Source organism: Halichoerus grypus, chromosome 2, assembly GCF_964656455.1.
Source record: "Halichoerus grypus chromosome 2, mHalGry1.hap1.1, whole genome shotgun sequence".
In the NCBI taxonomy this organism is placed as follows: Eukaryota; Metazoa; Chordata; class Mammalia; order Carnivora; family Phocidae; genus Halichoerus; species Halichoerus grypus.
In genome coordinates, this window is record NC_135713.1 from 106,787,955 (window position 1) to 106,797,500 (window position 9,546).

Below are 9,546 nucleotides of genomic sequence, written 5' to 3' on the forward strand. Positions count from 1 at the left end.
AATCTGTATCTTTACAATTATTCTAGAATGTTTATTCAATAGAATCACTGATAGTGCTTCAATTTGCCTTTTTCTCAGTTAAAATATCTGGGACATCTTCCCAGGTATGTGTTTCTTTTTTCATTTTCTTTTTCTTTTTTTCTTTTTTTGAGTTGATCACCTGGGGCCCTGGCAGGCCACAGGGGATGGGAGCTAGATAAAGCCACAAGCCCACCAAAGTGAGGGTCTCTGCCACCCCGCTGCAGACAGGCAGAGGGGTGAAAAAGGTCCGGAGACCAGAATCTAAGCGTTCTCACTGCCTGCCCGTATGCGTGTTTTTACTATGTCACACTGCTGAGTAGAAAATAAGTATTAGTAAATACTTTTCAAATAGCTCTCATCTCGCTAACATTTTGTTGCAGGCTTAGCGTCCCTTGAGGGAACCGGGGAGGCTCTCTCTCTCTCATTTTACAGATAATACTAGTGGACACTTGCCAGGCACCATGTGCCCAGTTCTAAGCTAAGCTGTCTGCCTGCAAGATCTCATACAGTCCTCACATGAATTCTCTGAGGTAGGTCCTACTATTATGCCCATTTTATAGATGGAAAAATGAAGACCCAGTGAGACTGAGTCACTTGTCAAGGGTGCCGCAGCTAAGACGTGGTGGAGCCAAGGCTTGAGCCCATGTCTAGCCCCAGACCCCCTGCTTTCAAACATTACACTGGTTTTTGCAGGCTTAGCACTTCAAGTCCTCGCATGAAACAAATCTGAATGACTCTTTCCCTTCCGCCGTTTGCTGTTTTCCAGTCCTTCTCAAACAAAGGAAAACAGGAATGACATTCGACAAGGCAATCTGGTGTCAGGCAGGGTTCAGGGGCCCCACTTAGGGTTCAGGATTCTGTGCCAAACACTGGGCTCAAAACCAAACAACACAAAACACCCCGTCCAACCACAGCTGTTCTCACAGTTGGCCCCAGAGTCCCCCCTGGCACTTTTCCTCCAGGGACTCGGCGTGTCCCCTAGAAGGTGGTCAACTGCTGGCTCCGCAGGTATTTTCACCTCTTACGTAAGTGTGCGCTTGGCTCAACTCAGCCAGCACGCTTGCACTTGCAGGTAAAGCTGATCTCTTTCTCCGTCAGACACACAATACACACTGAGTCATGTGTGGAAGGCCCGTACAATGCTTTTATTGTGAGCAGAGCCCCAAGGGCCTCGTCTTACAACCCTCACGTGTGTGTCACCCCCGCGGAGAGGGGCCCCGCCTGATGGCACAGCCTGTGTCGTCCGCACGCAGCAGGGGGAGGCCCGGGGCTCGCAGCGAGCAGACCCTCCGCAGCCGGTGGTTCAGGACGTCCCGGGACATGGACACCACCGCAGCCTTCGTTATAATTTGTTCACCTGCTTCTCTTTCGTTCGGCTTTTAGTGTCCCCCTTCCTCTGCCCCCCATGCTTCTGCTACATCCCTCTGCCTGATCTCTTCTCTGATTGGTGCCGTCTTGTTGTGTCCCGGAAAGCCGCACGAGCTCACTTTTGTTCCGTAAAGCACCGAGCCTGTCCCCTTTCTCTCTCTTCCATACTCCCCAGAGCCTCTTCTGTGCCCCCCCCAGCCACCCCCCCCGCTCCCCCGCGTCAGGTCACCTCTTTCCTCCGTGCCCAGCCTCTCTTTGTCACCATTATGGCCACTCCCCCCAAGCGGGCTGGGGGTGCCGTCGTGAACAGGAGGACTCTGTGCGCTGAGATGATTCGGCGCGTGGCCCCGGGGCCGGCTGCTTGGGTGAACTGGGCACTGCTGTCTCCTAACTAGCTGAACTCCAGGAAGCATCTCGCATCTCTAAATCTCCTGTTCTCCGCAAGTCAAATGGGATCATGAAAATGCCTGCTTCTCAGAACTGGTGCCGGCCCCGTGTGAGGTAGCCTAGCCGCAGGGTTTCGTTTCCAGACCACTACGCCTTCCTACGTGAGTGATCCTACATGGGGGGCAGAGGAAGGGGGACACTAAAAGCCGAACGAAAGAGAAGCAGGTGAACAAATTATAACGAAGGCTGCAGTGGTGTCCATGTCCAAGATAGCGAGCTTCTCTCTGCCTCAGTGTCCTTGCTTATAACACTAGAGTGCTAAGAATAGGACCTACCCTCTTAGTACATTGGGAAGATTAGTTAATAAACATAAAAATACCTGGAATAGTGCCTGGACCCCAGCAGCCTTCCCCCAGAGCTGTCCGTTGTGACGCTTATTCTCGGATGTAAGGTGCCTAGAAAGGCTGTCTAAAATAGCCCGAGACACTCAAGAGGTGGTAGCTACCCATCTGCTAGAAATTTTTATTCCTCTCGTTCTCTGCTCTTTGGCTGCCACTCTCCTGGGAAGCCTGATCATGACCATTCTGCTCAGAGTCTGCTTTCATAAGAGCTTTTCTCTGTCTTCTGCACCAAATGAAAACCAACCCATAGAGAAGCCCAGCCTGTAAACACACAACAGAAGAACTGAAAGAAGCAGGGAATGATATGGCAGGTTTTCTGTCAGAGTTTCCTTTGCTTTTGTGTCAATTTTCTAGGTGGAACATGTCTTCCTCAATAGTTTCGTAAAACACCTTTTGCAAATCACATCATATTTAATGTCTCGGCTTAAGTGAGAAATGTAGATAAAGAGCTTAGAGCAAGGCTTGGGACTCCATAAATTGTAACTCTTATTTGTTTTATTCTTGTGAGTCTAATCTAACCACATTACAGAAAACTAAGAAGAGAAAGGAAAGAGGGCGGAACTTTTCCTAAATTAACCACCTATGGTCATTCTGTACTCTCAAATTTTACTGCAGTTTGAGAACTCTCATTTTAAGAGAATTTTACTGAGAAGAATCTCGGAAAGTGAAGTTTCCTTCTGATATGAGTTAGGCTCTTCAAGATTGCAAGATAAGGATGTGGCTGGTTGGTAATGTAAGGAGTCTCACATTGAGTATCATCTCCTCAAGTGATCTTCAGGTCAGAATCTTCTCAGCATCCCTTGGAAGATATTCTGGACATTGGTGTCCCTTCCCTTTAGGTTTTCCAAGAGAGAAACTAGGATTCATCTGTCATCAACCAACTCAAAGGAAAGAGTATACCACCAGATCACCTCGAAGTGCATGAGTTCACTTTTCTCAGAGGCGAGCCAAGATTGTGAGATATTGATAATACACGTATGAAGGTTAAGGCTCACGGATCCCTTTTTTGTAAAAACAATAGCCACCTCGGTGTACCTTCTGTGGGAACTCAGCTTTTCAGTATCGGGGGTTCACTTGGAGTGTGGTATACCTACTGGGATAGCTCTTCTGATTAGTGGAGCCTTTCTGTTCTCTACCCTCGCTGCCCCTCCCCATCCACACTGAAATATTCCTCATATGAAGCCACTTAAAGCTTTTACTTCGCAGGAAGAAAGAATATGAATATGACTAAGAAAACCTTTCAATTTGGAGAAATAATTGAAACTCTGAGAGTATGATGTCCTAACAGGCAAGAGAACTTCACAATAGCAATGAAATTGTCAGCTTTTAATAATAAGCTGCATTTTTGTGGCACTTTGTCATTTGTAAAGCATTTTTAACGCTCATTATAACATGACTCATTTGTTTACTTATTTTTTCAACACCAGGACCACATGATGACTTTTGTGGGCTCTCCGCACTTCTGCCTTTTTAGACCCTTCCCCCATTTAAAAACAACATTAAAATGGTTTAATACATTTTTGTGGCCCTAAAAAATCCTTGATTTTTGTGATATGAAGAAAAAAATTAAAACAAGTTCTAACAGTTTTGTCTTCTTCTCCTGATTTTCAGAAAAACTAAACATTTTCATGGTGCCCTAAAAAATATTGTGGACCCTGAGCCTACCGTGCTTTAGTGGATAAACCAGCCCTGTTCCTCAGCCTGTGCCAGAGGTGGGCTGGGGGTTAGAGATAGAGAGAGGAGCACACGGGGCTCCCATGCTCGGAGCTGAGCAGTCTCGGGCAAGCCGACCTGCAAACAAGCCGGGATGGTGCACTGCAGTTAGGGCTGTGAGCGGGTCCCCCAAGACATGGAGGGGCCAGTTCCTAACTCTACACAGGGTGGGAGGACGGCTCTGTAGAAGAAGCATCGCTTGAATGGCTCTTTAAGACAGCATTTTCCAGCAATTTTGTGCTGGAGGCCCCGTTTCAAATTTTAGAATTTCTGGCAGGCCACTTGAGGAACTGAGAAGTAAACACTGGGCCAAAGAAGCAAGTTTCACAGAACTGTAGAAACTTGCTATTTATCTCAGTACACGGCAATAGAACATGATTTTATATTCTGATCAATACTCAAGATTTAATTTTGCTCCAACAGCAGGTGCATGCCTTCATTACGTCCATGTCAGCCGACAGAGTCAAGCTGAGCGGGTCCCGTGGCGTCGGATGCAGGAGGACCCTGAGAGCGAGCACTGGGAGGCTCAGGGCATCTAGCTGGTTCCAGGGGAGACCACGTGCTCAATGGGGGGTGAAAAACCTTTCCTTCCTGATTATATAAAAGACTGCAGTCGGGGCTGAAAATAATTCTACTCGGTGCTGGGGGGAAAAAACACACCAAAACCAAGGTGATAACATTTAGCCTCATTTATGAAAAAATTTGTATTTTAGACATCAATCAAATCTGGCAAATTTTGTCAAATCAAATTTGACAGTTAGTTGCAGAGTGTTCAAGATTCACCAGCTGCCAAGCCACAGTGTTGAAATCTACTACTGTCAGGATAATAACAGCAAACACTTCGAATGTCCCAAGGACCATTCTGAGAGCCTTCTATTTGTTTTGAATCTTCATAATAATCCTACTAAGGGAGTATTATTATCATCCCCATTTTAAAGATGAGGAGACTGACACATGGAGACTCTGGATAACCTGCCTCAGTAACTGGCAGAGCTGAGATTCAAACGCAGGCTTTCTGGCTCCAAGTTCTGCGCTGTCCGTCACTACACTACGCGCACCTGACTGGACGCCTCTTGTGTCTCGTCCACTGTGTCCTGTGTGGCTGGTACTGGATCCGCCTCCTAGAGAAGCCCCTTGGCAGCACGTCCGGAAGGCCCCCCACCCGACACTGTGCAGTGGAACGGGAGCCAGCTCGCCCACAGGAGCAACACAGAAGGCCTTTGAGAAGCTACAACGCATGGGGAATACTGACGTTGACCAAGAGGGAATGGGGACAAATGGCTCAATCCCAAAACAGATTTCATACAACTTCGCAGACGGTCCCACAGGAACAAGCAACCCATCACGAGGAGCAGTGGCGGGGTTGCCAAATAAAATAGAGGATGCCCAGTTAACTGCATTTCAGATAAGTGACAAATAATTTTTTACTCTAAGTTATGTCCCAAATATTGCATGGCACATACTTACTGCCAAAAAATTCTTTGTTGTTTCTCTAGAATTCAAAGTGGGTGTTTAGTATTTTTATTTGCTAAATATGACAGCCCTAAGCACTGGCCCTCTTGACATGCGTGCTCATACAGCCCACAGGCCCTGCTTCCTTCCCTGCACGGTCCCTCCATCCCTCAGCCAGGCCCCTGGGATCACATGCACAATAAAGAACTTGCATGTAAGCCTGAGTCTCAGCCCCAGCTTTCTGGGAACCCAGATTACAACCCACCTGGGCAAGGATTTTGCTGTGTGATGAGGTAGCCATAATGGTCACAGCCATCCTGTGAGACAGGCATTGTCATCAGCATGGCACCCAGTTTCCAAATAAGGAAACTGAGGCTCAGGAAGGTCCATCCATTTGCCAGGACTCACCCTCAGCTGCTCTTGCTCCACTGGTCTCTTTGGAGAGAAGAGTTCTCTAGACTATTCTTGAGAGACACTGAAGCATTATCGGAATGAGCATTAATTGGTTTAGACAACCACTGACTCATATATATATTTTTAAGATTTTATTTATTTATTTGAGAGAGAGAGAGAAAGCATGAGCAGGGGGAGGGGCAGGGGGAGAAGGAGACTCCTGGCTAAGCAGAAAGCCCGATGCGGGGCTCGATCCCAGGACCCTGGGATCACGACCTGAGCCGAAGGCAGATGCTTAACCGACTGAGCCACCCAGGCACCCTTAGACAACCACTGACTCATTTAATAATGAACTCCATTTGTTGAAAGAAACTCCCTTGGCCTTGCACAGTCAAAGGGATGAATTAACATATGGAAGGAACATAGCTGTATAATGAATTAACATATGCACCCAGAGAATAAGTCTCAAAGCATCCATAACACCAAGATGCCCAATTCCTCCTGCTTTATGCTAGTTGGAATGATCAAAGTGAAAACATGAAGTTTTTGACCTCAGCTCTTCACAATAAAACCAGCAGCACATTATTATTTCTATGTATAACTAAATACAATGTGTTCATTCTCAAAGTGAGCACTGATTGCAAAGAGAGAATTTCAGCAAGCCTTGAAATTATACTCGCCTTTAACCTGCATCAGAAATTCGGTTCCCTTTCCCGGTAGCCTCCTAACAAGCTAAGAAAATATATATAAATTATCAGTTGGAACAATTAGAGAAAAATAACAACATTGCTGTTGAAAAACAACAAAAAATAACAACATTAGAGAAAACCTGTGCCAAACCCAGTGGGTTTACGCAGGAATGAAACCTCCTTGCAAACTCAAAAACAAAGCCAAACCTGGGTAGCAAATAAGCCTAAAATGAAGAGGAAGGTGGTTCTTTTCTACATACACTCTAGGAAGTAGAACCTCTTTCGTGTTCCTCTTAGTCGGCTAGGATCTTCCCTATGTAGGAAGGCAGTTACAAGGAACACACCCTCTTGCGGAGGTGAGGAAATCTTTCTCTGCTGTGTTGCTGGATTTGCTCCTGGAATGAGTGCCCCCCACCCCCGCCCCCCGTAGCTCTCTCCAGGAGGCTTGTTCTTGCAGCCACCCAGAGAAGCAGATGGATTGGATGGCTGGCTCTGCTGACCTCTGGCGGCCTGCCCAGTCCCCTGGGCATTCCAAGGCCCCACCTTCCACCTGGCCCGTGACCTTCGACCCTGGCCCTGTGGCCAACACGAAAGTGGGGGAGGTGGGTGGGGGAGTGTAGGTATCAGGCTGCCCAGGCCCAGGCCACAAATGAAAGAGTCACTTGTTTCATGCCTCCTGCTCACGTGTGAGGTCCTTGGAGCCGCAGAACTGGTATTTCTCCAAGTCCTGGCAGCTGACGTGGCTGTGTAGACAAGCTGTACTTACACTGGTACATGTGTATGTGGGGTGCATGGGAGGCGGCAGCCTGGCTTCCGGTCCCAGCCCCTCCATCGACTCACTCTGGGACTTCTAGGAACTGCTTTGCCTCTCAGGAGCCTCAGTTTCCTCATCTGTGAAATGGGACAGCAGGATCCCTGGAGGTGCTCGGGCAGGGGTGGGGACTGACGTGCAGGGCAGGGGGCTGCTGAGGAGGCAGACAGCAGGCATCCTCTATCATCCTCCATACCACCACCCCTACAGTCAACAAACACAATCTCACATGGATCTGTCTTATATTGTGTACATGCACAGAAGATTTTCTTTGAAAAAAGGTTTCTCTTGCTTCTAAAAACCAATAGAGTAGGCTCTCTCTAAGTGACCTTCTGAATTTATTATTCTATGATTTCATGATTCCAAAACCAAAGTTCAGACTTCACCTTTTTAAAGGATTGCGTGCTCCTTGGGAGGGCGAGACATGATGATATGTGATGAGATGTTTCTGTTACTGAAGACTCTTCTGCAACCTCCCAAGGGGACATATAAAGTTTCCAGAGCCCAAGACCCCTCCTTTGTTACACCTGATAAAGGCTCACATGTTAATTATTTAGCCACGGGTGCTAACTGGAAGGAACATAGCTGTATAATGAAACTGCCTTGAAAACATTTCCGCATTGGAACATACGCCTCTTGCAATTTAAACATATTTTTTCTTCTTTCCTATCAGCAGTTATTTTATGGACTGGGCTTAGCCGACTTAGCAACAAAGGGCACTGGATTGGTGAATTATTCATGTAATCTACATTTCCTGGCTGTTGTGGATAATTGACAGGTGTCATGTCACCTTTTACGAACGTCCCACAATTAGGGACTATATATCAGCGTTTGACTTCGAAGTAAACCTCCCTTTCCAAGCCAGTTTCATATTTTATTTACAGCTTGGTGGCGTTTTTGACTTGGCTGCCTATTTCTCTCACTTTGGATTCCAAGCCTTTTGCTCCACTTAATATAACCAGGAACATTTAAATAATAAGACTCCCTCTCAGTTTGCTGAAGGCAGTCACTCATTGCTGCTGTGTTTTATTCATTCAGCCATTATGTTAGTCAATTTCTTGATTTAAGAAACCTAGGATAAAATGCAGCTGTAAGAAAACCATGATATAAATCTGTTTTTATGACTCATTTGGTTCACAGGGAAAAAACTAAAAGCAAATCTTCCCAGGGTCTGACACAAGCTGGAAACTGCAGGGAAAGTTAGCTAGTTAAAGAATATGATTTACTTAATAGGAGCAATGGAACATTTCAGATCTCCACCAGAGTTGGGAGTTTTCTAGCATTAGGAATAAAGCCAAGGTGAGTTCTATTTAGGCCCGGTGAGAAAAATCCGGTAAGAAAATAAACCTGGAATTGATAACCCTGAAGACTAACGAGAGGACATAGCCGTACATTAAACACATTGAGTGAAACAGAACCTTCGAAATGCTCTAGGCCCACCTTTCCACTTTTCCTAACAAGAGACGGAGGCCTGCGGCCGGCAAGGGCTTGCCACCATACCAACCCTCGTGAGTGAAAAGCTAGAAGCTGGGTCAGCCCATTCCGATTCCAGCACTTTGCTCTGCGATGCCATGGATCATTCTGTTACCTCTCCAGCATGCACGCACCTCTTCTGCTGCCAACCGGTCCTTGGTAGAAGTCACCTCATTCTGAGTTGTGTGATTTGCTTGGAATTATTTCAGGCCGACTCTAGGTGTGAACATGATGCACCAAGTCCATCGGTGAATCCATTTTCCCAAATGGATGCTTGGAGCACGGCCAGGTGACCTAAATCAGATCCGGGAGGGACAGTGAATCCCAGCACTCGTGTAGGTGCTCCTGGAAGAGATGTTCTGTCCCGCCAGACTGGGGAGTGTAGGGCTCTGAGGTCTGCAGGGGCCACAGATCTGCTCCCTCCGGCGCGAGGCTGAAGCCACCCAGAGGGGGCGGGGAACTGCGCCGCGGAATGCCCGAGGGTGACTCCCGCGAGACAAAAAGTACTGAGCAGCGAGAGCAAACCTTGGTTAAGTAAACATATCATTCATCTTCTGAACTGGGACCACTTTGAGAACGAAACAGGGCAAGACATACGCCAAACCAGATCGGATGCATAAACAGGGCGATGCTGGGCAAACAGGGGCCTATGGTCGTCCTGCTCTCGGAGGGCATCGTCTGACCTGCTGGATTTGGCCTCGCCCCTGGAACAAGCTAGCTGAAGTGGGCACTGTCTTCGGGCTTTTAGTTTAGGTGACAACGAACTCACTTCACTGTCGCAGCAGGTGGAGTTAGGAGTTTTGTAACTTGCACATAACTGACACAAAGATGCTGCTTC